The 27,961-nt window shown below is 37.0% G+C and overlaps 1 protein-coding gene across 24 annotated transcripts in view; it reads left to right on the top strand.

Annotated features, from left to right (window-relative positions):
* SOX6 (SRY-box transcription factor 6) overlaps positions 1-27,961 on the top strand; it is a 415,066-nt gene that overhangs the window by 88,493 nt on the left and 298,612 nt on the right. For 22 of the 24 annotated variants that reach the window (XM_066997629.1, XM_066997630.1, XM_066997638.1 and 19 more), the window contains one exon: positions 234-306. The gene's annotated coding sequence lies outside the window, so the exon portion shown is untranslated. Of the gene's footprint in view, positions 1-233; positions 307-12,697; positions 12,769-27,961 lie in introns of those variants that run through there. The other 2 variants (XM_066997643.1, XM_066997645.1) reach the window with 2 other exon arrangements.

Here is a 27,961-nt window from a genome sequence, read left to right as displayed (position 1 = left end):
CTGGTTGCTATGGTGTGAGATGTAGACCAATGAAATAATTGTTTCTCTTGGTATTGGCTTCCTGGAAACAAATTCTGTGTAAATTACTTGGCTGAAATAGTGACAACAATCTTGTGTACTGCTTTATTTAGTTCATAGTTAAAAATCACAACTACTCTATAGTAATAAAAAAGTAAAATTTATCACTTCTGTGCTTTCTTTTAACTTTTTTTTTTCCCCTTTTAAATTTTCAGGTCAGTTTCATGAATTCAAAAGCAACTTACCAGTGATTTCTGGGAGCTGGGGCTGATTTTTTTTTGCGTATTTGTAAGTACTTATTGATTAATTTTCCTGTTATGTGTGTCTTTCTAATACTGTTTTAATGCAAAGGATGGAAACTATTTTAAAATACCATTGTAATATCACCAGTTTAGATTCTTCTTTCATTAAGAACATACCCAGCTACTTACAAACTTTTTGTAGTTTTTTGCTACCAACTTAAGATTCAGCTGTTCGCAGGGGCTTACAGATACTTAAATTAACAGTGCATATTCCTGTTTCTTTTTTTTTATGATAATAATGAGAGAACAGTGGTGCTTACAGCAACACATTAGTTATGAGTCTGTTGCTAACAGTGTCAGTGCATCTTCCTGTTGTGATTAAAATTGTTTCTAGTAGTGAATTGGGGCAGTGATTCAAGACTGACAGGACTTTTAGAGGAATTATTACATGGGTTAATGGAGGAAATGCGAGGACAACCAGTATCTGTTGAACTGGGAATGTATTTATATTTACCCTGGAGAAAGCTGACCTTTATGGTTGCAGCAAAATGACTGAGAGTGTGGTCATTTAGGCCATGGCCCAAGAATATGTTTCAGCATATGCTCAAGTTCAAACAGAACAAATGGGACTAGGCCTCTACATAAATACTTTGAGAAAGGGAAGGTTAGAGGAGAGGATGTGGGAGTAAGACACTTATTTACACAACGAATAGAAAGCTTTCAGAATTACTGTTTTGGATAGTCTTCAGCTTCAGTCAAGTATAATAAGGAAAATCTAATGGGACTTAGACTTGGCATGATATAAATTATTGCAATACCTTTTGTATGATGTAGTACAAATGAAACCAATCTATGCAGCCTGTTCTCTTAAGTCACAAATATAGTTTATGAATAAATATTTATTCAATCATTTGTGGAAAAAGATGTTCACAGAACTACATTCATCAGGGAAAAATATGGCTGTTTCTCCTCTCAATATGGAAATGAATTCAATTTGTACTAACCCTTCCTCTTTACAAATGTTCATTTTCATACATGGTTTTGCCATTATATTTGCAGTTTCCTTCACTTACAGGTCAGTAGACATTTGCATCTTTTTAATGAATGTTGTCAGTCGTATTTAAAGAAAATATTGTTATCAAATAAAATGAACAAATTAAAAAAAAGTATTAACTTTGAAAAGCGACTTTGAGATGGCAGTGTAAGGTTATGGGGTGATTACTGAATCAGTAGTGAGACGATTGCTCTAACTTTTCCAGGCTTTGCCATTTCATGTTTCCTTCAAGTTATCACTTAAGTTTTCCGTGCCTCGTTTTTTCTCATCTATGAATAGAAACAGTAATATATCAGTCAGTACAAACAATACCTATTTATACCTCAATATTGAGTGTGCTTTCTTGTCAAAGCAATGGAATAAATACTATTGTAGACTCACAGTGAATGTCATTGTGCGTACCAAGCTAATTGGATGAGAAGCTGTTAAGTATTGTTTAATTCGTGCACATGTAGTAGAATAAACTTATGAAGTGCTTTAGTAGTTGTATTATAGAATCACAGAATATCCCAAGTTGGAAGGGACCCACAAAGATCGAGTCCAACTCCTGGCTTCACATGACCACCCAAAAATCAGACCACATGTCTGAGAGCTTTTGTCCAAACTCTTCTTGAGCTCTGGCAGGCTCAGTGCTGTGATCACTGCCCTGGGGAACCTGTCCCAGTGCCCAACCACCTCTCAGTGCAGAACCTCTCCCTAACCCCCAGCCTGACCCTCCCCTGACCCAGCTCCATGCCGTTCCCTCGGGTCCTGTCGCTGTCCCCAGAGAGCAGAGCTCAGCGCCTGCCCCTCCGCTCCCCTCGTGAGGAAGCTGCAGGCCACCATGAGGCCTCCCCTCAGTCTGCTCTTCTCTGGGCTGAGCAATCTGAGTGACCTCAAGCTGCTCCTCATATGTCTTCCACTCTAAACCTTTCACCATCTTTGTCACCCTCCTTTGGACACACTCTAATAGTTTTCTATGGACTTGTGATCCGAGTCTTGCCTGTCATGGTTAACAATGGCAATGTTCTCTGGTGAGAACAGGACAAAAATTGACATAAAATGTACTTTGCAATGTTTGTGTTTAGGTTAACCAAATAAGTAGTTAAAATATAATGCAAAATATGGACTATTGTTATTACACAACTGTACGCTGGCTTTTGCAGAAAAAGTTTAGTAGAGTTAACACACCTTACATATCGTGACCATTAGAGCTGGAACACAGTTCAGCAGTCTTACCAGAGAAGACAAATAAATGACTGTACGAAATGACTATGAAATGGACTACAGTCTAGTCTTTTATACGTATTCTCTGTAAATTAGCAGAGAATCGTATTAACAGGAATATCTGGAGACGCTAATACTACTGCTGAGTGATTATGTTCTTTGATTAAAGGACTTATTTTGGTATTTAGCACTGTATATCTGGGAACATACACATCCTACATTCACATAAGCTGAAAATAAAACGTAGGATGTACAACTAAGTGATACAGCCCAGTGTCTCCTCACATAATGAAAACAGGATTGAAGTATACATTCTACATTAATACAGGTTTAGATCTGCTTAAATCATCTATATTGTACCTCTCCAAACTTGAAAATATTCTTTACATAATATACATCACTTCAGCAGATACAGACTCATGGTATTCAGCAACAGTAATAAGTATAGTGTCATAAATTTTCACTGTGCTCTGTAGACTAGTAGGGCATGCTGTTATTTCAAGTTTCTGTCAATTTAAAGGTTTGATTTCTGCAAATACTTTTTCGTGTGAGGTGACTCTGGAAGCTGATGAGAACAGAATCGGGACTTGAGGATGAACAAAAAGGCCCTAAGGAGATGATACTATATAAGATGAGAGCTTTGGGGGTTGGTGTGGAAGACAAAAGGTTTGCATATATAAAGAGTTTTGAGAAAATTCGATTTAAAGCAGCACTTTAACAATGCTAATGAGAAGTGTATACCATTTTTAATGTTACACTATAGTACTTGGGTGTGTATTTGTAGTGTATTTGTTTGATCTATACTCGAAATGGAAGGAGTGTAAATTGACACTAGGAAGATTGATTTTTGAAACTTCGTATTTTTTATAAAGGAATACAGCAAGATCAGCAAAATAGTGCTATAGGTCTATACCAAAGCTATTTCAACCAGGGGCTATAATAACTTTTTCCTCAAATTTTTGAAAGTTTTGTCATAAATGCATTCTGCTGTAACATGTAATTACTTGGATCATCCAGTTCAGACAACTTTTTTTGTTGTCATATTTGGCTACTTTTGTTCAGGAGAAAACAGGATTGATGATTCATACAAAAGTAAATTTCATGGAAAATGTGACATTTGTGCTTTTGTGTTATGCCCACAGAGTAATTGTCCTAACTAAAGGTTACTTTTTTCAAGAATGTGGGTTTAATTTATTTATCTGTCCTTCTCAAGTAGGTTTGTCCAGTAGTAAACTGCAATGGTTATTTAAAGTTATAGAAGGTAAAATAAATATCCTCTAATAACTGCATGTAAAATGAATTATACTTGTAGATCAGGAGTTGTATATACCTCTTTATTAACGGTTCAGTTTCTGTGCAAATATTTTATTGTGACTTGTGTGTAAAGTGAAAACAGTGACAAAGGGGGGAAAAAACTCTGAAATGAATGGTGGTAGAGCCCATAAAACTTCAGTGTCTCTCTAGAACTGCTCTTCAATGAAAAGCCTGCATTGAAAATATGGTGAAAATAATATAATTGGCTTTGAAACTAAAATCAAATCACTTTAAAAACAAACAGCAGCATTTTTTGGAAAGGTTTAACAACAAAAATAGAAACACTTAAGGGGCACGCACATGCACACACATCATAACACAAAAAACCTGATAGTGTAAGTAGGTAAACAATCTTTTCAAGCACTTCATCTGATAGCACATGGTCAGAGGGTACATTTTGATTCAAACTCAGTATTTAATGTTTTTCCTCAGTTTTATTTTTAAGGCAATTTTTATACTTGGTTTACTTGGAATGGTTCTATTTAAAACTTAGGGACTGTGTTCAGTTACAGCGTGGAGCATCTGACCAAATAGATTTGTGCTTTAATAATAATAAAAAAGCCTCCTAATTTGTGACTATTTACATGATAAAGTGAAAGAAGCATAGCTTATTTGGGGCAAGTGAAGGCATGTGGCTTTGGCACTACTTAGCTTTACAGGTTTAATTGGGAATATCTGATGTTATTCTGAAGTCCGGTTTATTTGGGAGAATACTGTGTCTGTACTTGCTAGCTAAGCAATATGGTGGACTCAGTTTATAAAAACTTGATCTCAATTTTTCTCTTCTTAATATCCAGTTGTTCATTTTGGTCAAGGAGGTGTGTATCAGAGCATCACCTCTTTATGGATGGAACTCATTCAAAATTCCTATTAAGGAAACAAAGTGGTGCCTTGCTGGAAGCTCTATTTTCTGCAACATCCAGAGGTGCTCAACATGGGGTGTGCTGGAGGTACCAGAGGTCTTTTTCCTCTTCTGTCTGCTTTCCAGCTAACATTTGTGACATAACAATGTAAAATGATGTGGTCATACCATACCAAGTAGCCTCTCAGCAATTTGAAGCTTTGTTTTCCTGGGATTATTTTACAAATGGTGAATATAAAATCTGCTATAGTGGGAAACTATTCCCAATCTTACTGGTTTTATGCAATGCTTACAGTACAGCAGCACACAAATTTTCTAATATACAAAGTTCCAGCATATAACATGAGGTATAAATAAATACAAACGCAAGACAACCGCACTGGAGATTTTTCTTGTCTGAAAAAGCTTCTGTATAAAATACACGTATTTTAGACATTTTAAAGAGATAATCAGTTGTGTAGAAACAAAATAGAAAGGAGAAGGACACTTCTTTACACTTGAGTAATGCCATCTGCCTGGATGCCCAAGTACATTTGCCAGTGTGGGTCAAATGGAAGCATACTTGCATCCTTCCAATGCTGTGTAGTTTCACCTGAAGAGCAGAAAGTGTAAGAAAAAAGGACTGAAGGAGAGAGAGAGGTGACTGCAATAAACTTCTCACTTTTGGTGAGAACAGGACAGAAGTCCAAGCAAAACTACCACAAATTTTATTTGGTTTTCAGTCTCTAAGAGTCTCATGCCCCTCCCACCTTTGCTTCTAGATGGGATGTCTGGTGGACTCCCTGTATGAATTTTTCCAAAGCTGTGTGGTTGTGGTAGGGACTTCTGGTTCTCTTAGTAGAAGGAGTGTCTGTTACACGGAAGCATGTTCCTATCTAAGTTCTCATTTACCTTCTGAGTGCAGCAGATGTTATTTTGGCTGCTGGTCTATTGACTGTACAGACTGTTTCTTTGTAGTAAGTAAAAAAAAATGAATAGGTATACAGTATGCTCATGTTGTGGAAGCAATATGCATTGTATTCATTTTAGCCAGATTTTCTTATAATAAGCAAATAGCATACCTAGACTACTATTTTGATTTTTAACATAGAACAGAAACGTTGTTCAGTTTCTTACAAATAATGGAATGCATGTCACAAGAGAAAACATACAACATAACAATTTGCATCCACATAAATCCAAAGGGTTTATTGTGCTGTCATGCTTATCAGAGCCTTTAGAACTGCTAAAATAAAGACACCACTGAGGGGGCGAGAGCCATCCAACCAGCTTCTGATATACTGCACAGAGATGTGTGATCTTTGCCTACTTTTTGATGAAGTTTAACCATTTAAAGAAGCTGCTGCTGGAGATGCTCTTTCAAAGCATTGCCATGCTTTGAATGTGAGGATCTCCTTGTTCCATTGCTGCTCCATACGTGTGATGCATGAGATACATCTGCTGTCTAAAAAAACCTTTGCAAAATCACTAAGCAAAAAAATGGAAATCCTCATCTAAACATTTCTATTTTTTGCAAGAATGAAATATGCCATTCAAGTTGCATGCAATCTTGAGAGAGAGGAATCTGTTAGGAAATATTTGTGCTAACAAGCTGAAATAAGAACATGGAAGCCAACTATTTGTACAAGTCCATACCTGGACAGAGTCCTAGAGGTTTTCTGCAAGTGATTGGCGTTTACAGAATATTCTTGGAAGAAATGATTGTTTGTCACAAAACCAAAGCCTTAGGTCACTTAACAGTTAGATCTTAGCAAACCTGTAAAGAAAACTTTGTTCCAGCCACACTGTGAGTAGTAAATTATACAGGGTATTTCTTATTCTTTGTAAATGACACAAAGGATTTCTTATTCTGTGGTGCGGACGGGGAATACTAACAGTTGATGTGAGCATTAACTTTTTGAATCATATTACTTAAAAGGGTAAGGGTTATAAAGTGCCCACAGACAGCTTCATTTTCTCTCTGTCTTCCTAATGCACACATACCAATGGCTGTTTGATTCATTTATTGACATAAAACAGAATTGCTTAGAACTAACCACTCATTCATCATAATCACAGTTACAGGAGGGTGTGGGGTAAGAGGTTAACTGCTTGCTAGATGTATCAAGATCTTTGGTATATACCAAAACCTGTCTTGATAGAAATCTGATAATGGGCTGTTGAAGGTAAAATATAAGTGTTAATAGCTAAATAATAATAATAAAAAAGATATAGACTATATTATAAAACACTCACATTTCTAAAGTTAATTAAAAAGAGCTGATCAAAGTGAAACCCCTTTAAAAATGTTACTTTAAGATATTAAGATAGAGCACAAAGGTCAATTTTAAAAACCAGTGCATTTTTTTTAAATTCATTTTCCATGAAATGGGTAGGCTTCTTGGCAGCACTTTAATTAATAATGAAAATATAAATAATGTGAAAAACTTCATTTTTACTTTAGTAGTTTAAGTTCATACACAGTGATGATGAACTAATATTTGGGGTATCTAAATTAACAAGGCATTTGACAAAATCAATTTGAACTAACTGGGGACAGCTTGCTGTTCTTAATATGTGTGATGGATTCAGTACTCTGCATCATAAAATATTCAAAGACTACACTTAATTGTGTAAATACCATATTATCTTTATGGGTTTATTAGAGATTACAGTATAATCTTGGCTCTGAAAGTTAGTCTGAAGGATGCTCCCTGCAGGAGCCAACAAGCCCCAGGGAATCCAATTCCCCAGAGCTAAAACAAAGCAGGTTATGTTTTTTTTTTTTTTTTGAAGTTTCACCTCTCCTGCCTTCCCTGATGAAACAGTTCACAAAATCTAAGACTTCATTCAAAGTTCCTATTTTTGTATTAAAATAAAAGCGTGATCTAGAAAAGGAGATGACTTCTGTCTGGAAATTGGCAGGAATTAAGGTCTGACTGAAACACATGGTCCTGCAGAAGGACCTGAAGTACTGTAGAAAACCAGGAAGGAAAATGGATGCCTAGCTAGTAAACTGGCCATGTATTTGGAATTCTTACTGCTTTACTATCTATTTTCTCTGAAATGCTTTAGTATTCAATACTTTTCTGTTTGAGAACTGCCTGGTCTCAAACAGAAGTGGGAGGGCGCTTTACTGTGAGGGTGACAGAGCACTGGAGCATGTTGCCCAGAGAGGTTGTGGAGTCTCCTTCTCCGGAGATACTCAAAACCTATCTGGATGCCATCCTGCACAATGTGCATTAGGTGATTCTGCTCGGCAGGACTAGATGATCTTCAAAGGTCCCTTCCAAACTTGGCCATTCTGTGATTCTGTGATCAGTGACTAAACCCATCATTTATTTCCCCAGTAGCACTGAACTACAGTTAGATTTGCTGAAGTGATCAGAGTAAAGTGCAGGAATTTGGAGCCTAAATGCTTAGCATTATGAAAGTGAAGTGAAAATTTCATTCCCCCAAAAAATCGTTGCTAACCGTCTAAAACTTGAGAGGCGTTCCTACAGCAGGCGAAAGGGATTGGAGATGTGCTTAAGTTGGAGTGTGTGGCAGCACTCCTTGCTCCTATTTCAGCAAAATAATTTTATGAACATCGTGTCAGGCTTGTGATTAGCCAATCCATCAGTGGAAAGCTGGCAGCCCTTTACATTTCAGAGACAAAGAAAAATTCCAGAATGTACCTGGTATTTTACACAATTCTGTGAAGTTCATTGAACTTGCTTTTATTTCTCCTGTATTTCAGAGAGATTATTTAGAATTGAGCATGCTATCTTAATAGAACATGCACTATTGATTTATTTAAAGATATAATATTTTCTGTTGTCTTTTTATGTCTTTGGGGTTGTTTGTACTATTGGTGTTTTATTTCATTGTTCCATTTTTACCAAGTGATTACAGTTTGTATAAAATCCAGCAGCAAAAATAAAAAGCTGAAATTATTCTTTCTAAAATGCAATGTTCTGTATTTGTCAACACTAGATTTCATGTTGCTCTGCTGCTTCTTAACCCAGTATTTTTAAAGTATGGTTAGAAAGTCTTAATTTTATGGAACATTTCCTTCTCCAAACCATGATGCAGATTTTAATATAAATTTTGGAAAAGCTATTTCCCCATCAACTGTGTTGAACTCCCCCCACACCCCATATCCGCTAAAGAACAGTTATATACGAGAGCTCGTTTATCCTATATTGCTTGGGCAAGTTTTTATTGTTGTGAGGTTATTGGCCTTCTTACATTGCTTATATACTAAGGTAACATCCCACCCAAGCAAGTAGTCCTTAAACTTCCTTGCTAATTTCATTAAAGCCTGACAGTATATCCATATTTGTAAGAAGTATGAGCAGGCTAGAAGGGAATCTTTTGCCCAGGGGTTTCTTTGCTAAGAATGGAACCATATTCTCTTGCCTCTGAAATACTGGGTATTGGTTGTTGCCCACTCCAGGATTCATCAGATCCAGTATGGGAACCTAGTTTGTTCTTCAAACTCCAGGTTGTGAAATATGATCAAGGAATGAACAAACTGCATATCACAGAATCATCTAGGTTGGAAGAGACCTCCAAGATCACCCAGTCCAACCCCTGACCTAACACTAACAAGTCCTCCACTAAACCATATCACTAAAGCTCTACATCTAAATGTCTCTTAAAGACCTCCAGGGATGGTGACTCAACCACTTCCCTGGGCAGCCTATTCCAATGCCTAACAACCCTTTCAGTAAAGAAGTTTTCCTAATATCCATCCTAAACCTCCCCTGGCGCAACTTTAGCCCATTCCCCCTCGTCCTGTCACCAGGCACGTGGGAGAATAGACCAATCCCCACCTTGCTACAGCCTCCTTTAAGGTACCTGTAGAGAACAATAAGGTCGCCCCTGAGCCTCCTCTTCTCCAGGCTGAACAAGCCCAGCTCCCTCAGCCGCTCCTCGTAAGCCTTGTTCTCCAGACCCCTCACCAGCTTTGTTGCCCTTCTCTGGACTCTCTCGAGCACCTCCATGTCCTTCTTGTAGCGAGGGGCCCAAAACTGAACACAGTACTCGAGGTGCGGCCTCACCAGAGCCGAGTACAGGGGGACAATCACCTCCCTAGACCTGCTGGCCACAATGCTTCTTATGCAGGCCAGGATGCTGTTGGCCTTCTTGGCCACCTGAGCACACTGCTGGCTCGTGTTCAGCCGACTGTCAACCAGTACTCCCAGGTCGTTCTGACCCTTCATAGCCCCAGACCTAGACAATCATAGCTATGACGTGACTGTTACTACCAGATCTGTCTATAACTTCTCTGTGATTTCTTTACTTGCTTGTTAATCTCTTGTTTGCAAAGATGTTTTTTTTATGGACTTGAGTGTAACTTCTAGAGAACAACAAGGGGAACACAACAATGTTCACTCTGTTACACTTTTGCTGTATTTGTCAGAACAGCTGCAGGACCTGTGTAATCTTACTCCAGATTTCTAGAGTTGTACGTTAGGTAACATATACATCCTTTTCATAGGCCAATTTACTGGAATAATTATACAGTTATTGAAACAAAATATAATAATAATTTATTCTTTTCCATTCAGGTTTTTTTTTTTGTTTTAGACTGAATTTGTACATTCTGATCACCACAGGTTCCATTATAGATTTGTTTCTGACTGTAGTATTCAGCAGTATTTTTTTTTTTTTAAGGCTACATAGATTCTTGTAGGTTATGCCAGGAACATGGCAGCGTCTTTTTTCCCCTTCCCCCTTTCACCTTTTCCTTTTCCTTCTCTGGTAACTTGTTTCTGGGTGTCAATGAACTCCTTCATTCCTCCAAAACAGCCTTCCCCTTGAGATAGCTGTTTTTTATGTTTTTTTTGCCTCACCCACCCACCTGCCGTTAACTATTTGGTTTCCACTCAAATACTTCATCATCGAGATTCAAACCTCATTGTCCTGTGGCCATTGTTGCTTAGCAGAACACCCATGCTTGCTTCCTACACAAACACACACAAATAAATTAATAACTGAGTGGAACTCCTCCTCCTCTGTGCTCCAGAAGGAGCTGCTCCAAAAAGAAGCCATTTATAGTATCAATAAGCTGCTTCTCCAAACCATGTACAGATGTGTTATTCAACCAGTTAATATTGGGGTAGTTAAAATCACCCATTATTATTTTTCTGGCAGATTTTGCCACTTCATTAATATCTTTCAACATACTGAGTTGCTTGGCTGTTCCTTCTTTTACATGGCTTATATCATATCATGCCATCACAGCATATTCTGTAGTTTCGAGTTAATTGCCCAATTAACAGTGGTATTCATGAAGTGCTAGGAAAATTCCACAACTAATGATTTGGACAATTTCAAAATAGGTTGGTATTTCATAGTTTAAAATGTCAAACATGCCAATAGCTGCAAGCATAAGATCATGCAGGCTTAGAACCCAATAGCTTAAAAATTCCGTATTGCAAAAATCATAATCCAGCCCTCAGAAACGTGTTTCCCAGCCCCCAGTGTTTCCATGTAGGGAAGTTCTGTGCTACCCTAATTTCTCCTCAGGCTGGTGAGGTGGGAGCAGGAAGCAGGGCCTCCTTAGCTTCTCAGTATTTTGTGGAGATGGGGAATAAAAACCTTCTGGCAGCAGTGAATGCACCCTCACCCCAGCCTGGCCACAGAGGATGTGCATGGTAGCACTGGGAACCCTGCTGTAGCAGTGGAATATCCTGTATGTGTATATAGGAATCAGGAAACCAGGGATGTGAGTGGCTGGAAGGTTGCAAGATTTGCTAGAGGACTTTGTACTTTTCTTTCCCGTTGCCTGGATTAGGTAGGGATATTAACAATACGTAGTTAGCTTTGATGGGCCATTGTTCCCAGATGCAACTGAGAGTTGCCAATAGACTCTCTAGGCAGTGATCTGATTTTTGTTTTGTCTCACCAGCTGCCATGCAGAGATGCCAGGGGATACACTGCCTACCCTTTTCACCATTTCCCCGCACCTTCTGTGCCATTTTGGAGTTGTAGGACTGAGGTGATGCCATAGACTTAGTTCTACAGCATCTGGCAATAGGCTGGGGTTGTAAAGTAATTTCACTGTATCCAAGAAAGAAGTTATGCCTTTTTAGCCTTGACATTCAGAGTCAGAAGCTTGGGTTCAGTGAAGTAGTCCACCTCCTAAAAGCTAAAGGATCACAGAGTCAAGGTTTATTTCTAACATTTACATTGTCAGAACATTTGACTTTCACTGCTTATCCAGTCCATTGGAATGGTATTAGTGGACTAATGCAAACTTCTTAGAGATATATGTATATGTGATTAAGGTCCTAATCCAGCAAGGTGCTTTAAGCATTTTGAGGTACTTCACTGTAGTTGGCAGGACTTTGCAGGAGTTTAAAATCCTGTGAATACTGAGATCTGTGCTGGAATGGTACCGATTATATAAATATGGCTGCTGATAAGTCTATTTTTAATTAAATTATTGAAATATAATGTTGTTTAGATCTCCCTTTTAGTCCTTCTTGGAGATATGGTAGATTCTTTAAGGACATTATAATTTACATTTTATAACAAAAATATAGCGAATTATCTCTTTCCTCATGATATCTCAGCAAACTATCATTAACATTTTTCATCAGTATTCTGTTTAGAGTTTTCTAAACTGAACAGTGTAGAGGTAACAGCTCATTTTTAGATGCTATTACAGTTCTTTCACATCTTTATAGTACTGTAGTAAAGCTGAATTTACTGGCTACCTTGAAAGTGGAGTAAGGCAGCATTAGAATCTACATTAAAGTGATTCAGTACTCTTTAGAGAAAAGCCTTCTTAACTTGAGATCAGATACAGTACGTATTTTGGGGGCAGCTTTATAAGGATTGCCGATAAACTTGAACACTACCAACAACAGCTGCTTTTTGAAATATTGCTCTGTCCAGCCCATTGAAATTTAAGGGAATTTGCTTTGCTTTGTAAGCACATGTGATCGACATTAGCATTCAGGGGAGCTGCACCTGCAAACGGAAGGGAGGCTATATCCTATGGACTAATTTTATGGCTAGAATTAGTAAAGATGGGAGGGATCAACTTGCATGCACTTGTTTCTCCTTGGGAATTAAGTGCAAATCTTCAGTCTACTTAGGTGAGTACCATGATCTGATATATTTTTCCTAAATGTTCTTCACCGTGGCTGTTCAGATTCTTTTAAGCTTGAGCACATGGAGAGAATATTTTTTCATAAACATTCAGGAATTAAAAAATGTGCGTCCAAATAAGTTGACCTGCAGTAGGTCCAGTGGTTACTGCTCCTGGCTTTGGTATGGTTCTGAGCATCTCACTTCATCTTGGTTTCCTTTCAACTAACTATTTTACATTTTTAAACTATGCTGTTATGGAAGGCGAAGTCTGGTGCACAGAAGAGGGATTAGTGGGGGCCTCCAGGAATGGCTGTAATACTGATTCTAATAATTTAGGTTCTTATTACACTTATAAACACAGTATTAGTAGTAATAATGACTACTTGCAGTGCAGTTTAGTAAGTGCAGTTCTGAACTATTGAGATTCTAAACCCATTGAGACTCTAAACCCATTAACAGCCACTAGAATGTGTCTTGCTGCTTGTAAAGGGTCCAGGATTCTGCATGTTCTACTTTATACAAAAGTTTTACTTATTTATTATCTTTTTACCTTTGTTCATAATTTTGCATTAAAAACTAGTTAGGTTATGTCTGTGTAAGATTTGTTCCGATACTTGGTTAGCTGTAGAACAATAGAGCATTTAGTGTTCGTGAAAGAAATGCCTTCAGTACTTTGAATGCAGCAGCTTAATGTTGTTTCTCTTAAAATATGATAGCTTATTGAAAATATTTTTCCAGATCAAATACACTAAGTTAATTAAATTATAGCCTTAATAAAACCTGAGAATATAATCAATAAATACAGATATCAAATAGAAAAAAATATTAAAAAGAAGATTAAGCTGTCTTTTTCAAATGGTAATCTCTGATTCTATTGACTTTTTTTTTTTTAACATGAAAATAAGATCCTTCTATTATTAAGTGGTTGCACAAATTCTACAAACCAAGGAACAGCAGTGATGTAAGAAGTGACTGAGCATTCATTGTTAACTGAATAGCAATGTTACCATTAGTGACCGTAGTGACAATTGCTGTATTGCAAACTGAACAGAATGGAAGAGGTTTTTTTCTTTTTCTTTTTTCATTAAAAAAAAAAAAAATAAGTTAACTTTAAATAGCAGTAAGTCCAAATTAGAATGGTGACCTAACATAGTTATAGCTAGAATAATTTAAGATGTAGATATGGAAATAGTTCTGCATTTTATCCAGTTGCAAAGTAAACAAACAAACAAAAAAAGGGAAACAGTATTTACAATAAATATATTAAAATTTGTCTTAATTATTTAAATATGTGTTGCTGAAAGTGGCCCAGAATGCTCAAGCATTTTGGGAATTGGTATTTAACCATGAGGGTAGGAGTTCCCAAATAATAAGTTATGGCCACAGGTATCCCACTCCCCACTGTCACCCCCAACAATGCATGTGAAAAATCATTGAAATATGTCATAAATATGTAATTCTGTTCAGGGAAGTTCTAAGCAATGTTATTAAGAAGAACAGTTATAGCCTTTAGCTCTTTGACTCAGCTAAGTAAATTTTCAGTCCGAATTTACCTGTTCCTCTCCCAGATTTGACCAGCCTAAAGATGTTTTTGATAGTGCTGCAAGTCTGTTAGCACAACCCCATTCTAAGCCTAATCATCAATGCCAAAAGAAGGCTTGAATTCTGCTGTCCTAAACTGTTCTTTGTGAAAAGCTAGGACTACAAAGATATGATTACAGTTTTTAGTATTACTATTTCTGTGAGTGAAGTGGGAAAATAAGCTGATACTAGGGAAGGCAGCATTTTTATTTTTAAGAAAATGTTTCTCACCAGACCCATCTTGTGGAATAGCCCCTTATGCAGTGCTTATGGCCAGTACATCCAAAACAACAGTTCTAAATCCAGGGAAAAAAAATCCCCAAAAGGATGATTCCTAATTGCAGCTATCCACAGGATACTGTCTCTGTTTTACTGACAAGTTTCTAGCAAACCTAAGAGTTTGCAAACTTTAAAGACGAAAGGTGATTCCAGAGGCATCCTGTTCCTTGTTAAAGGTTCTGCTATATCACTGCTAGGACAAAAAAGTGAAGTGCCTCTCCACCAGCTGCAGAGAAAGAAGGTGATTTGAATGTTAATGAAGGATAGAAGTTTCATAGTAACAGAAAAACAGAGGCTCTATAGATAAGAAAATATTTTCCCAGGATGTCTCAGTCTGCAGTTGTTGTAACCAGAGGAAGTAATATTACTAAGGAAGTATTTAAATGTCTTTAACAGATATTAGATGATGAAGTGGAGTAGTCATTATATTCCTATCCAACCTCCAATGCATGAGAGGTCTATTGAAATACAATCTTTTGAGAATATCCACTTAGTCCTGTTTCTAGACTCCCAGATTAGTTTGGGCATCCTGTTAATCTACAGAGCTCCAAACACAAAAGATTTCTCAGAGAATTAAAAAAAAAAAAAAACAACAACAAAAACAAAATGTTGTTTAATGCAGCAATAAAGATCTTAAGGCTCATTGTCTTCATAAATTTAAATGCCACTCCTCTAGCCCTCCTGGTCTGAAATACTTCCTGGATTCAACAGCATTGAACTTCTTTTCTGATATTTCCACCTTAGTTTTTTGAGCATCTTTTGGACCTGGCAGTGCCCTCGAGTGGTTCATAGGTTTTGATGTGAACGTGAGAATTCCTTTTTACTCCTGTTTACTCTTTAGTTCTGTTTATTCCTTGCTGTGTTTCATGAGCCCCCTATTTCTAAATATCCAATCCACTGGTAGTCCTGCAAACATAAACTGGCACTTAGGCCTTCCTTGCAGTTCCCGTTAAGAAAAAAAGTCAAAAACATCAGTGTCTTTTAGAGACAACCTACTTAAATTCTAATGTATTTGAATGTCTGGTTATTATTAAGAGCACTGTCACTCTGTGTTTGGGGAGGTTTTTTTTTTATTATTATTTTTATTTTCCTTGTTTGTTTTTGAGCAAATTAACAGAAAAGTAGTGATGAGTTTACAATAGTACCACTGAATTGCTCAAGTCCTGAGACCTGCAGCTGAGACCTGAGCCTGTAAAGGTACAACATTTGTCATTCTGATGAATGACTTTTCCTGCCCATAAAATAGGGGAAGTAATCCATCCTCATTCTGCTCAGTGCTCTCTAAGCAGAGACGTATTTGGTTGCCAAACTCTCCTTCCCATTCTTCAACTAATCCCAGGAAAAAATGGAAATATGTTGGAAAGCTTGTGACACATGGTGGATGACTAGTTCTTTGCTCCCTGAACTCTCATCTGTAGTGCTTGACAACTTTATGCTTCTTCTTGCTCCTATTTAGTATCTTGATGGAATTGCTGTGGGATCCATTGAGATTAAATTTCTGCCATACACAGGAGGTGTGTGGCTTTCTGGAATGATAACACCCACTTCTGCCACTCTGAATACCCAGTAGAGAGCAGAATGAAGATTGGCTGGCTTAAACCAAAACATGCAACAAGGGATTTTCCTCCAGAACGTCTTTTGTCCTCGGTTGAATAGATCTAGAATTTACCTGCTAGATTTTGGTTAAGTATCAAATAATCAATTTCCAAGACAAAAGAGATATCTAGATGTGAGTGTCATTTCAAAATGTTGATTTTTGGAAGGATAATAGAACAATAAGTTTAAACGATTCTCTTTTCACCTCGGAATCTGACTTTTTTGGTTTTTGATAATCTCATCTGTGTGAGATGATGGACCATACAAAACACTAATGTAAGAATCCATCAGCTTACTGAACTTTGTTAGCTTTCTTTGGGTGCCTGCTGTGGCCATCATCACTGTGATATCTGAATGCCTTACTTTTTTTGTAGGAGTAGTTTGAAATGCTAAGTTTGATATCCTTAAAAAAAAAAAAAAAGAGGAAACGATAACTTTACTCACGGTTCTCTAGAAACTTGTATATACAGTTTTGAGAATCCTTTTTTTGAGTCCTATTTTGACTCTGGTCAAGGATAATATCATGACAGTTAAGGCTAAACTGGTAAAAACTTGAATTTTGAGTGACAAAACTCCTTTGCACCAGTCACAGGCTGAAGATTGTTAAATGATGATGTTCTAGAAACCCAGAATAACTACTGTGCATCCATTGGGTCCCTGATAAAAGAGAATCATTCAAAACAATACTTATTGCCAAGGGAACAGTAGGGTAAAAAAAATGAAATATATATAGATATTATAAGCTAGTTGCTTTTATTTTTTATTTTATTTTATTTTTTAATTTTATTTTTTGTATCAGAATAATAATATTCAACAACCAGGGCGAATTAGCCACTGCTGTGTGTGGTTCCAGTATTACCAGTACAAGTACAGTAGAATTAATTTAATTCTACTAGTCCAAACTTAGCTTTACTACCTCTAAACTATATGCAAGTGTCTTTTGTGAAGACACCCTTTGTGTTAATGCATTTCAGAAAATTGATAAAAACGTCAGCTTTGTCATGGGATAGGATATGCAGATGCTCCTTATTTTTCCTCTGTTTTTACACTTTCATGGGGAGATGCCTAAGGTTAATTCAGGATGGTTATAGGAGCTAAGTGAGAAAATCTCCTGCATGATGAGCTTTGGAAGCTGAGACATGTTGTACTGGTTCTTATCTTTAAATATAATGCAGTCTGTTGTCATGTGCTAGTGATGTCAAATATCATCTGAGCATTCTTTGGGCTATCTGTCTCCACGTGCTACTGGCACATGTACATATTTCTGTCCATTTTTTAGCAGTACGTATTGGGCTTATTCCTGTGTTAGCATTCCTTCCATCAATCCTGAATGCAAGCCAGCTCTACCAGCAGGAGAATTTTATATCTGTTTCATACGTTAGTATGATGACTTAAAAGGCCACTCCTTAATTCCTTCCAGCTAAGGTTTCTTCATTTATTGTATATTACAGTGCAAAGGTTTCTTCTTTTGAGGCAATTGATTTCAAACTGTTTTACCTCTTTGATTTCTTCTGTCAAGCAGTATGGGGGACACAAAAGCCAGGATGTTTTTTGGTATAACCATTAGCAGTGCTTCTGTGCACTTACTGTGTTAGGAGGAGAAAAAAAAAAAAAAAAGGGTATTAATTCTCAATGCTTGTTTTCTTACAATAGCAGATATGTGTGTAAATCAGATATGGACTATAAATCAGAGTTATTTTCATTAATTCTGTAGTTAAGCTTTTGTTCATTATTTACATCTTGGAAAGATCTAATTCTGGAGAACAGCTGAGTGGGAGGATCCTTCTCTGTAGTCAGCTCTGACTGATAGCTTTGGAGCAGTCTCCCCTTCTGTCTGTGAAAATATATCATTCTATAGTATATGGGATTTGCTGGACATGCTCTTCTCGAAGAAATAGACAAGTTAGCAACATTTTCCATTGGCAAATCTCCAGGGCAAAATGTTTGTTATAGCTCTTGTATATCTTTATGCTTTATCTGCATGCTTTAATTTTTGTCTCTTAGTAACATAAGAGTTTTAACCTGTTACAGGGTAGAAGTAGTTGCAGAGTTAAAAGTGGTCTCAGTTTTTGGCTGCAGAAGTATATTATTCCAGAACACTTCTAAAGCATCTGAAGACTTGAGAACTGCAGTATCAATTTCAAAATACCACTTTCACTGTGCATATCTAGGGAATGCTTCAGATACCTGCTGCCGGCGACTTGACAATAGACCCTCCCAGGATTCTGCATGACCAGGAATTTCTGCAAGAAATCTCAGCAGATTTCTGTCAGAGTTTTGCTTTAGGTTTGGCAAGACTTTGCAGGCAGAGCAGACAGAATCATAGCTGTAATACATTTGCTTATAGTATGCTAGTTTATTTGAAAATTTCCAATCAATTTGGTATAAATCCTACTGAAAGTTTATAACAACTATTCTGCTAAGTATCTAGGCCACTATTTAAGATATGAATGAGAATTCTCATTCACTGATGCAACTGAAAATTTTCTTTAGGATCTTTAAAAATACATTACAAGATTTCTGTTGAAAACAGGACAAACAAAGCTTTTCTAGCTGACTGATTAAAAGTTTAATTAGATAAAAAAAAACTATGCAAAAAGTAGTTTTTCTGAAGCCTAATGCACTAGTGAAGATCAGATCACTCTTCAGAAATCTGTTTGTGCAATAATTCCATTTCCTTCTCTTTTAACTGTTTTGAACACAGTCAATATGACGATGGAGTAGAGGGGTGGAGCTGGTTTGCCCTGTGAACAAATAGCTGAATCCAGGAAATGTTGTCTTTAGTGGTAATCGTATGGGATGGGAACAAATGTGTTCTGAAGGATCGTAAAGGTAGGGAAAGATAATGTTTCATTTTTAAATTCATAATGGGAAGTGGAAAAATTACCTTTTCACTAGCTTGTTCCTTTGGACTCTGAGCTGGCTGCCAAGCTGCCACTTGTTTGTTTTATTCGTGGTGTGCTCTTACAGCCTATGGGATATTAGTTCCTGAAGATTTTATGTTCTATTCTGTACTATTACATCTAAGCACTAGGTTTCTGTCAATGGAGTACATTAAATTCATATGACAGAGACGCGCAAAAAATACATGGAGACACTAAACTGGAAAATGAAATTTGTTGCATGTAGAGAATTTTCCTCTAATTAAGGACATCAGATATGTGTCTGGTATACTATATCAAATAGTCCTCTCTGAGACCTACTGTAAGATTTTTTTTCTGCTGAATATCAAATGTAAAAAAACAAACCCTGCCTTGTGACATTACTGTGGACTTGCCATTGACTTGCATTTACTGACTCAAGCTAAACAATTTTATTTGATTCTAAACTTAATTTTTTGCTTCTTAAAGGGAAAAAAAACACAAACCTTTTTATCAGAGGTATTTCCAGCATATCACGAAGAAAAATTGTCAGTCCACATATTTCTTCCAGTTTGTGCTGCAGTCTACTGAGGTTCTACAGCACGAGTGTGTTCAAAACAATATATAATTGTCCCAGACTGAAATAGAAGAGAAGAAATGTCACAGCTTTTTGGAAGCTAAATGTAAAATGTTGAAATACCATCATTTTTTCCTTCTTAAAATCTTAGTTACTTGCAAGTGAAGTTCACTACATTTTAATAGTTTTATGCCTTTACACAACTGCAGTCTGCTACACTACAAGGCCAAAGCACAGTTAATAAAATGAGCAGTGTCTTCTGAAGGAAGGCCAGAGAGCCTAGCAGACAGCGCTAAAAGGCATAGGTAGAGTTGGTTAGCAAATACAAAGAACCCAGTCTAAGAATTGTCACATTGCATATGCCATAAATAGTTAAAATAAAAAAAAAAAAGAAAAGATGCTGTTGGCCTTCTTGGCCACCTGAGCACACTGCTGGCTCATATTCAGCCGACTATCAAGCAATACTCCCAGGTTCTTCTCTGCCAGGCAGCTTTCCAACCACTCATCTCCCAGCCTGTAGCACTGCTTGGGATTGTTGTGCCCCAGGTGCAGGACCCGGCACTTGGCCTTGTTGAACCTCATACAGTTGGCCTCAGCCCATCGGTCCAGCCTATCCAGATCATCCTGCACAGCCTTCCTACCCTCAAGCAGGTCAACACACGCACCTAACTTGGTGTCATCTGCAAACTTACTGAGGGTGCACTCGATCCCCTCATCCAGGTCATCGATGAAGATATTAAAGAGGACTGGCCCTAGTACTGAGCCCTGGGGGACTCCACTAGTGACCGACCTCCAGCTGGATTTGACTCCATTCACCACAACTCTTTGGGCCCGGCTATCCAGCCAGTTTTTAACCCAACGAAGCGTACGCCAGTCCAAGCTGTGAGCAGCCAGTTTCTTGAGGAGAATGCTGTGGGAAATGATGTCAAAAGCCTTACTGAAGTCAAGGTAGACCACATCCACAGCCTTTCCCTCATCCACTAAATGTGTCACCTTGTCATAGAAGGAGATCAGGTTCGTCAAGCAGGACCTGCCTTTCATAAACGCATGCTGACTGGGCCTGATCACCTGGTTGCCCTGCAAGTGCCGCGTGATGACACTCAAGATAATCTGGTCCATGAGCTTCTCTGGCACTGTAGTCAAACTAACAGGCCTATAGTTTCCCAGGTCTACCCTCCAGCCCTTCTTGTAGATGGGTGTCACATTTGCTAGCCGCCAGTCGACTGGGACCTCCCCCGATAGCCAGGACTGCTGATAAATCATGGAAAGCGGCTTGGCCAGCTCTTATGCCAGTTCTCTTAGTACCCTCGGGTGGATCCCATCCAGCCCCATCAACTTGTGTACATCTAAGTGCTGTAGCAGCTCGCCAACCATTTCCTCATGGATTGTGAGGGCCACAATCTACTCCCCATCCCCTTCCACCAGCTCAAGGTATGGGGTAAAGACACAAGACAGGCCTAACCCTAAATGATATATTCAGACCCACCTGTAATTAATCAGATGAATCTTGTGGTCCTAAATGAATACATATTATTTCAGAACTTCGGTCTGCATTGAGTAAGCAGAAATTAGTGGTCTTGATGTTCTAAGATAACATGCATATCAGTACAACTGAAGTTTGAGAATTAACTTACGCTAGAGTGCTATAGTGAATGAGTAAAAAGTCAAAGTATTCAAACCATGTGTTCTGCTGTAGGCTTCTAAATTATATATGTCAACAGAATTACAATGCCTTGCTTAGAAATGATGAGCCTATGCAAATGATCTGAGGTTAATATCTATCATTTGCAACTTGGAAACCTTTTTGGTTCTTGTATAGTTTTCCTAGATTATTTTGCATAGACCTATGACATTTTGAAATCACAACATAAATTGAAAGGATACAGCCAGAGCAAGGAAACTGATCCTTAACTAATTTCTAAAAACAGGAACCAAATGGTTTAAAAGTAACCAGCCATCTCAGGTGAGTCTGCAAGAGATGCTTTGTGCAACCACTCTGTGCAGTAGGTTGTGAAAGCTGACAGAAGTAACATGAGCATAAGGTTAGCTCAGTAGCTCCAGTTTCAGCATCCTCGCATGAAGTGTAGTACATCTCTATGAATGGTCTGATTTTCTTTTGCCCTGCAAGGTCATAAAGCCCGACTTGGCTTTCTGACACTGGCTAAACTATGTGAATTAAGTATAGCTGATCTTAAAAGCGAAAAATTGGACAGTTGGGAAATCTAGCAGATATTTTGATGTGCTTTTGAAGCTGATAAGAATCACCATAAATTTAAATGTTACCTTGCCTTGTACGGAAACCAGACGTAACAAATGGCTTTGAATTTTTCATGAATGACTGAGCACCCTGTTTTACTATTAAGACCAAGCATTTTGGGCGGGGTAGTTGGAGAGGAACAGGGATACAAAGGATGCTATAAGGCTACTGATGGAGTGTCATATAATTTTACTAGTTGCATAACTGCTTTTAACTACTAAACTCTCTCTGATTAAAATAACAATTGAGCTTGTAATTTTTCTGAACAGCTGCTGCTACAGGGGGTCATTACCTTGGAGAGCTTTGAAATAATCGTACTCCTAATACATGAGTTATGTAGCCTCATGTTTTACAGCAATGCACAAAGTTTAAAGTCTATAGTAGAATGTTATTTGAAAGCTGTCAAACCATGTTAAAAAAGACTGCATCGTCAAAGGCCCTTGTGGCCAGGATTCAACATGTAGCCTTGTCTTACTCATTATAAAATACATGTTTATAAAGTTCCACAGAGCATCCAATTCCCAATTCACTTATATCAGCAAGACTTAACTTGCTCATTAATCTAAATTCTTTTGCAACTTTAATCTACATGTTTAATTAATCATAAAATGAGGCGGTAAGTAATTTCAGCAATGTGTGGCTTGTTATCAGATGCATTTAATCACTCTTCTGTGAGCTCATTTGGAAACACCTGAAGATGTCGAGAGCAGTTTGAATAAGCATAAATTATTCTTTGTCAGTGTACTTCACTCAACTAATAAGACATTAATTTAAAAGGCACTGTTCGTCATTTTTAGATCTTCACCAATATTTTTAGCTTAGCAGTATAAATCTAATTGTACATACTGTACGATTCCCAACATAGTGCCCAACATTGAAAAGGGTAAGAGTTTTATTGAATTCATTTTTCTTATTTACATGTAATTATATCATGTAATCGTAATTTTAATGAGGATTAACCATAGTTATCAAATCTGTTAACTATTCAAATGTTTTTGGAATAAGCTGCTAATTACTTGAAATGCTAAAGAATATTAGATGATACAAAGAGTTATAGATTCTGTTTTTTTTTTTTTTTTTTAAAGATAATAATTCTTGTCATTTTTGGAACACTTGTCACATACTAACTTGCAATAGATATGCCTGGGTGCCTCAAACGTTGGTAGGATTAGCTTTTGAAAATACAGGAACAAAGACTACAACATTCCTGGGTACCTTTTATGAATAGCTACTCTGCACTTTCAGGTACTTACACAGGATTATATTGAATGGAAAATAATGAATAATATTCCCATGTTTCCTAGTCACTTAACTATTACGTAGTCAGTGATGGCATTCCATCAAAAAAAAAATCCCCCCCAAAAAAAGACATGACCTCAGAGCATATAATTCAAAGGAGATGAGTAAGTCATATATCTCTTCATGTCAAGAAAATGGGAATAAAAATCACATTTTATTGGAAGTCATCACCTGTGTCTTTATGCTGTGAGAGGGGATGGCATTCTGTAAGAATAATTATTTCACTGTAAACAAATTTATTTGCTTGCCATGGAGCATCTCAGTTAATCTTGCTTTTGAACACTGGACCACATTTTCCAGTTGTCTGGTATGTTCTAGTGTGGATCATAACAGGAAAGGGGAGGATATACCATTTTGCCATGAAATACAAATCACTTCCCCACATTTTCTCTACTGTGTTTAATGTCTGTGAATGAGCTCTTGTTTTCTCTGACAGTGCAGTGCTCTAATAAGAATAATATTGCTGAAAGTGCCCTGCCTCTGCTACCATGTTAAAGTTGCCGCACCATTTAAACTATAGCAATAAATTGTGGCAGTTGATCCTTTTTCCCTGCTGTCTATGTGTTCCTTTCTACCACAATTTAGTTTTTATTTTTATTTGGCTCCCTATTGCAGATGGAAGCGATTGTTTGTTTCTGAAGCGCTGAGGGTTTGAGAACAGTAAACCTTTTGCAGCATCATATAGTACCTATCACCAGGCTGGACAGTTTAACAACATTTTATGAAACCACAAAAAAACTATGTACAGCCTACATTTAGGGTCTGACTAAAACGCATACAAATGAGGAAATATGAGCTGCTTCTAGGCCTTCCTCCATGTAAACGTTTATTCTGACTTATTTACTCTGTAGGCAGTAACGAATCCTTCACATGTGTTATTTGGCCTATTTTTCCCTGCAAAATGTCTTTTGAAACATCTGTGGTCAAGTTTCAAGATTTAATATAAAAATCTTCAATTCAGTAGACTAAAAAGTGACCAGTCTGACTTTTCTGTATTTGCTCCTAGTTTAGAGAGTGTTATGAGTGCTCATCATTAAATACTTTGGTGTGCACAAATGAAGGATTTTGAGGTCTTTCAGCCTGTTGCCGTGTCCATAGTTTGAGCCGTTGGTATCTATATTCAAGTGGTTCATTTTTTTAGTGGATACTGCAAGATAATAACTTCATTTTTTCTTTCTTTGTTTCTTATATCCAGAAAGCCATAGCTAAAATGTACAGGTGTTCTAAGATTTTCTAGATCAAAATGCATCATTCAATTCTTTATTGTTTATGGATAACTAACATATTACTTGCGATAACTCTCAGCAAAAATACTTGTACTTCATTAGGCAGTAGGTGAATTTGTGAAGTTTTTGCTTTAATCACATTGGCCTTTGAAGGGAACACTCTAATCACTTGTTTATATAGAAATTGCAGGTAGTTCATGCTAAATACATCCAATTTGCATAATATATTTTGGCCTTTTCTAATCGTTTGCATGTATCTGTTATCTGCTTCAAGCCAAAAATATTTATTGACTTTATGGATTCATCTGGAATGTTTTAAGTGGGGATTGTTCAGAAAGATAAAACTTCTACATTTGCAAAGCCTATGCATTTATTTGCAAGTAAGAGTCCAGTCTCTCTGATAACAAAGTATAGCCTGCAGTAAGTTCCAAGGTTGCTAATTTCAAGTGTTTAAAAATTAGAATGAACCTTCCTCCTGCAGAAGTAGAACAAAGTAAAGGAATATTCATTTTTGTCTCCTTAAAATCAAGCCTTTAAAGTTTGCATTTTCAAATGTTTCTCTACAACTCTGACTTAAATATTTGTAATATATGGATCTTTTTCTAAAAAAAAAAAAATAAAAATATTCCTAATACATCTGTAAAACCTGTAGTACAACCTGAACCATGAGTACTGCTATAAAGCTAAACTTCTAGAGATTGTGAGACACTGTAATAGCAAAGAATTCCCTAGCATATTGTGCTTGTATTACAGCACCTGATTCATAGTACTCAAACTGATGCAAGTATTCTAAAACAGAGAATAAATTTCTGTTCTTCATTTTGCTCTATACAGCAAAAGATAAAATTGCTCAGCCCTTGTGCATTCCTTTCATTTTGCCTCATAGTAAAAATTCAAGGAGCTAAGTGGAGGAGGAATTGTGCCTAAAATAAAAATATTAGAAAAAAAATGATAAAGTGGCAAAGTTTTTCCCCTAAAGCAAGAAATAATCAAAAGATGCTATAGACATGAGCTAGATCCCATTGAGTGGTATGGTACCAGATCACATCTGCAATAGAGAAGACATTGAGAAGAAAATAATGCCTTGAAAAACAATTCTATTTATTAGCTGAAAACTTTCTTATAAGGGAGGAAAAACAATAACAACTTTATATATGTATTTTTTTTTCTGATAAAACACTACTGTGAAATGTTTCATTTTGAAAATGTTCAGCTGGAGTGAACTACTAATCTGTTATTCCCAGAAACATACTTGAGGTTTTGAGCTACCTTTGAATGATGAGGCCTCATTGTTGTTAGAAAGCAGAGGGTCTGACTGCCAAGCACGACTTCCAGTTTTGAAGTGAAACTGAAAAAGGTAAATCCCTTAGCTGAGGGATATGAACACTACAGATTCTTGTTCATTCCGTGTATTTAACAGACTGTTCCCTATTTTCCCCAAATGTGAATCTCACTTTTTTTGCTTTTGTCAAAATAGCTGTATTCATTAGAATGAATGGAATCTTTCTGTTTCTAAAGAAAGTGTCCCAAACTGTGCTTTACTTTTGTTCTTTGTGGGATACGAGACCTCTGCCTGTTATATGAAAAATGGATCTTGTGTTAAGTTCACTGTTCTGTGCACTGTTGAGATTTTAATGCTCACAACTGGTCACTTGGAACAAAATACAAGTCAGTAACAGGGACATATAACAATTTATACCAATGTTGTATTTGGTGTACGTGTATCCATACACTCACAATTTTTTAAGATGCCTGTGTTGCAAGGGGTCCACATGAATGAGTAATGATGTAAGGTACGAGGAGAATTGTGAATGACTTGAACATTGTGAATGGCCAATGGGTGTTCTTTCTGACATAAAATTAGCTCAGTGTGAGAGATTTCCATGGTGCTTTTTGGATCACGAAATACAGCTTGTGAGCATTACATTCTGCAGGATGTCCCAAGGTGAGAGGGGAAATACAGCTGAGTATCAAAGGAAATTAATAACTTCCTGAAAATTCCTAGACATTAAATGGGAAAATTCTTAGTACTAGCAAACCAGGCTTTCTTACATTTGGGTGATAGAAAAGCAAAAGATTTACTCGAAAAGGAAAAATATATTGTATTTTTGTTATCTTTAGATGTGTAAAAGAACCTCTGGAGACATCTACTTAATACTCTGAGAATTTGGAAACAGGCAATGTCTTCCTAATGAGCATGTGACAGGCCACAAGTTTCCATCAGAAGCTGTGCATGATGAAAAGAAACCACTGATAATAGTAAGGTTTTAAAATACTAGCTATTTACTCTTGAGGACATACCGTTCACCAGCATTGTAGCCAATTTGCAAAGATGTAAATCTGTCAAGTCTAGGAGAATACCTCGCTGAATTTTGGACCAACATTTTCCAGCGGATAATGCAGTGCAGTATTATAAAATAGACCTACATGCTCCCCCATAAATAAAATATCGACAAGACCCTTGCTTTGGCAGGGTGTCCCAATTCACAGTCAGGCTAGTATTTTGTAGAAACTTGACATATGTAAAATCTTCTGTCGTTCACCTAAACAGACCACACCATATGTGCAAAATACATTTTGTTCCTACGTGAATTAACAAATGATTAATAAAAATGTATGTGTTAGACATAATTCAGAAAGTCAGTTTTGTAATGATACTAAACATTTTAAAAAATATTTTGGGAAAACAGACTCTTCTCTAAAGGAAATGAAATCTTTGTAGTTCAGAAACTAGTTTTCTGCTTAAGACTTGGTTTGACAGACTTTTCAACAAACCAAGGGTAGAATACATTTGAAAGGCTCTCAAGCAGAAAGAGGATGGTATTCTAGAGATTTATAAGGTGCCTGCTGAGCAGTTGGTCCCTAATACTTCATACTAGTGATTTAACTGCTTATTAAAAGCAGCTGTTAATTATTTTATTATGCTAAAGTTACTTATTATCAAACTATTAATATTCAGTATGAGCTGTCAAATACAAGGCAGTCTTTGGGAGATCTGAAATATTGGCAAGTGTATGTGGTGTTTATAGTTTTTCCCCATGACTTGCAGAGCACTGTGGTGGAACCTCAGTGCAGGAAGGAATTTGCTGATCAAGGACAGGTCAATGCATACTCTTGAGGTATCTCACAAACTGTGTGTTCTTCACCAGTTGCCTGAATGCCTTGTTATTTATTCTATTAGTTGAAAATGAATGCAAAATGGTGATCTTTGGTTTACTAATGTGCTCTATTTTGTTGATGTTCTTACCGCTTGGGCAACTGCTACTTACCATTACATTCTGTTAATTAAGTAGCCACATAGATGCAGGATTTTTTTTACTGGGTGGTCTATGTTAAAATTGTCCTTTCATCTACATGGCATCAAAATGGCACTGTGTAGCAGATAAGGGCACATATCATCCTTAAAATAATCTTTTCTCTTAATTAACCAGATACATTCTTTTTGGCTTTTAGTCCTGTATGTTGAAGAGTTCTGAGGTAACTGAGAACTTGTTTTCTGTGATACAGATTTTTTTATTGTGC

Source organism: Anser cygnoides, chromosome 5 (genome assembly GCF_040182565.1).
Source record: "Anser cygnoides isolate HZ-2024a breed goose chromosome 5, Taihu_goose_T2T_genome, whole genome shotgun sequence".
NCBI lineage: Eukaryota > Metazoa > Chordata > Aves > Anseriformes > Anatidae > Anser > Anser cygnoides.
Note: the sequence above shows the minus strand (reverse complement) of the source record. Positions and strands in the feature narration are given on the sequence as shown.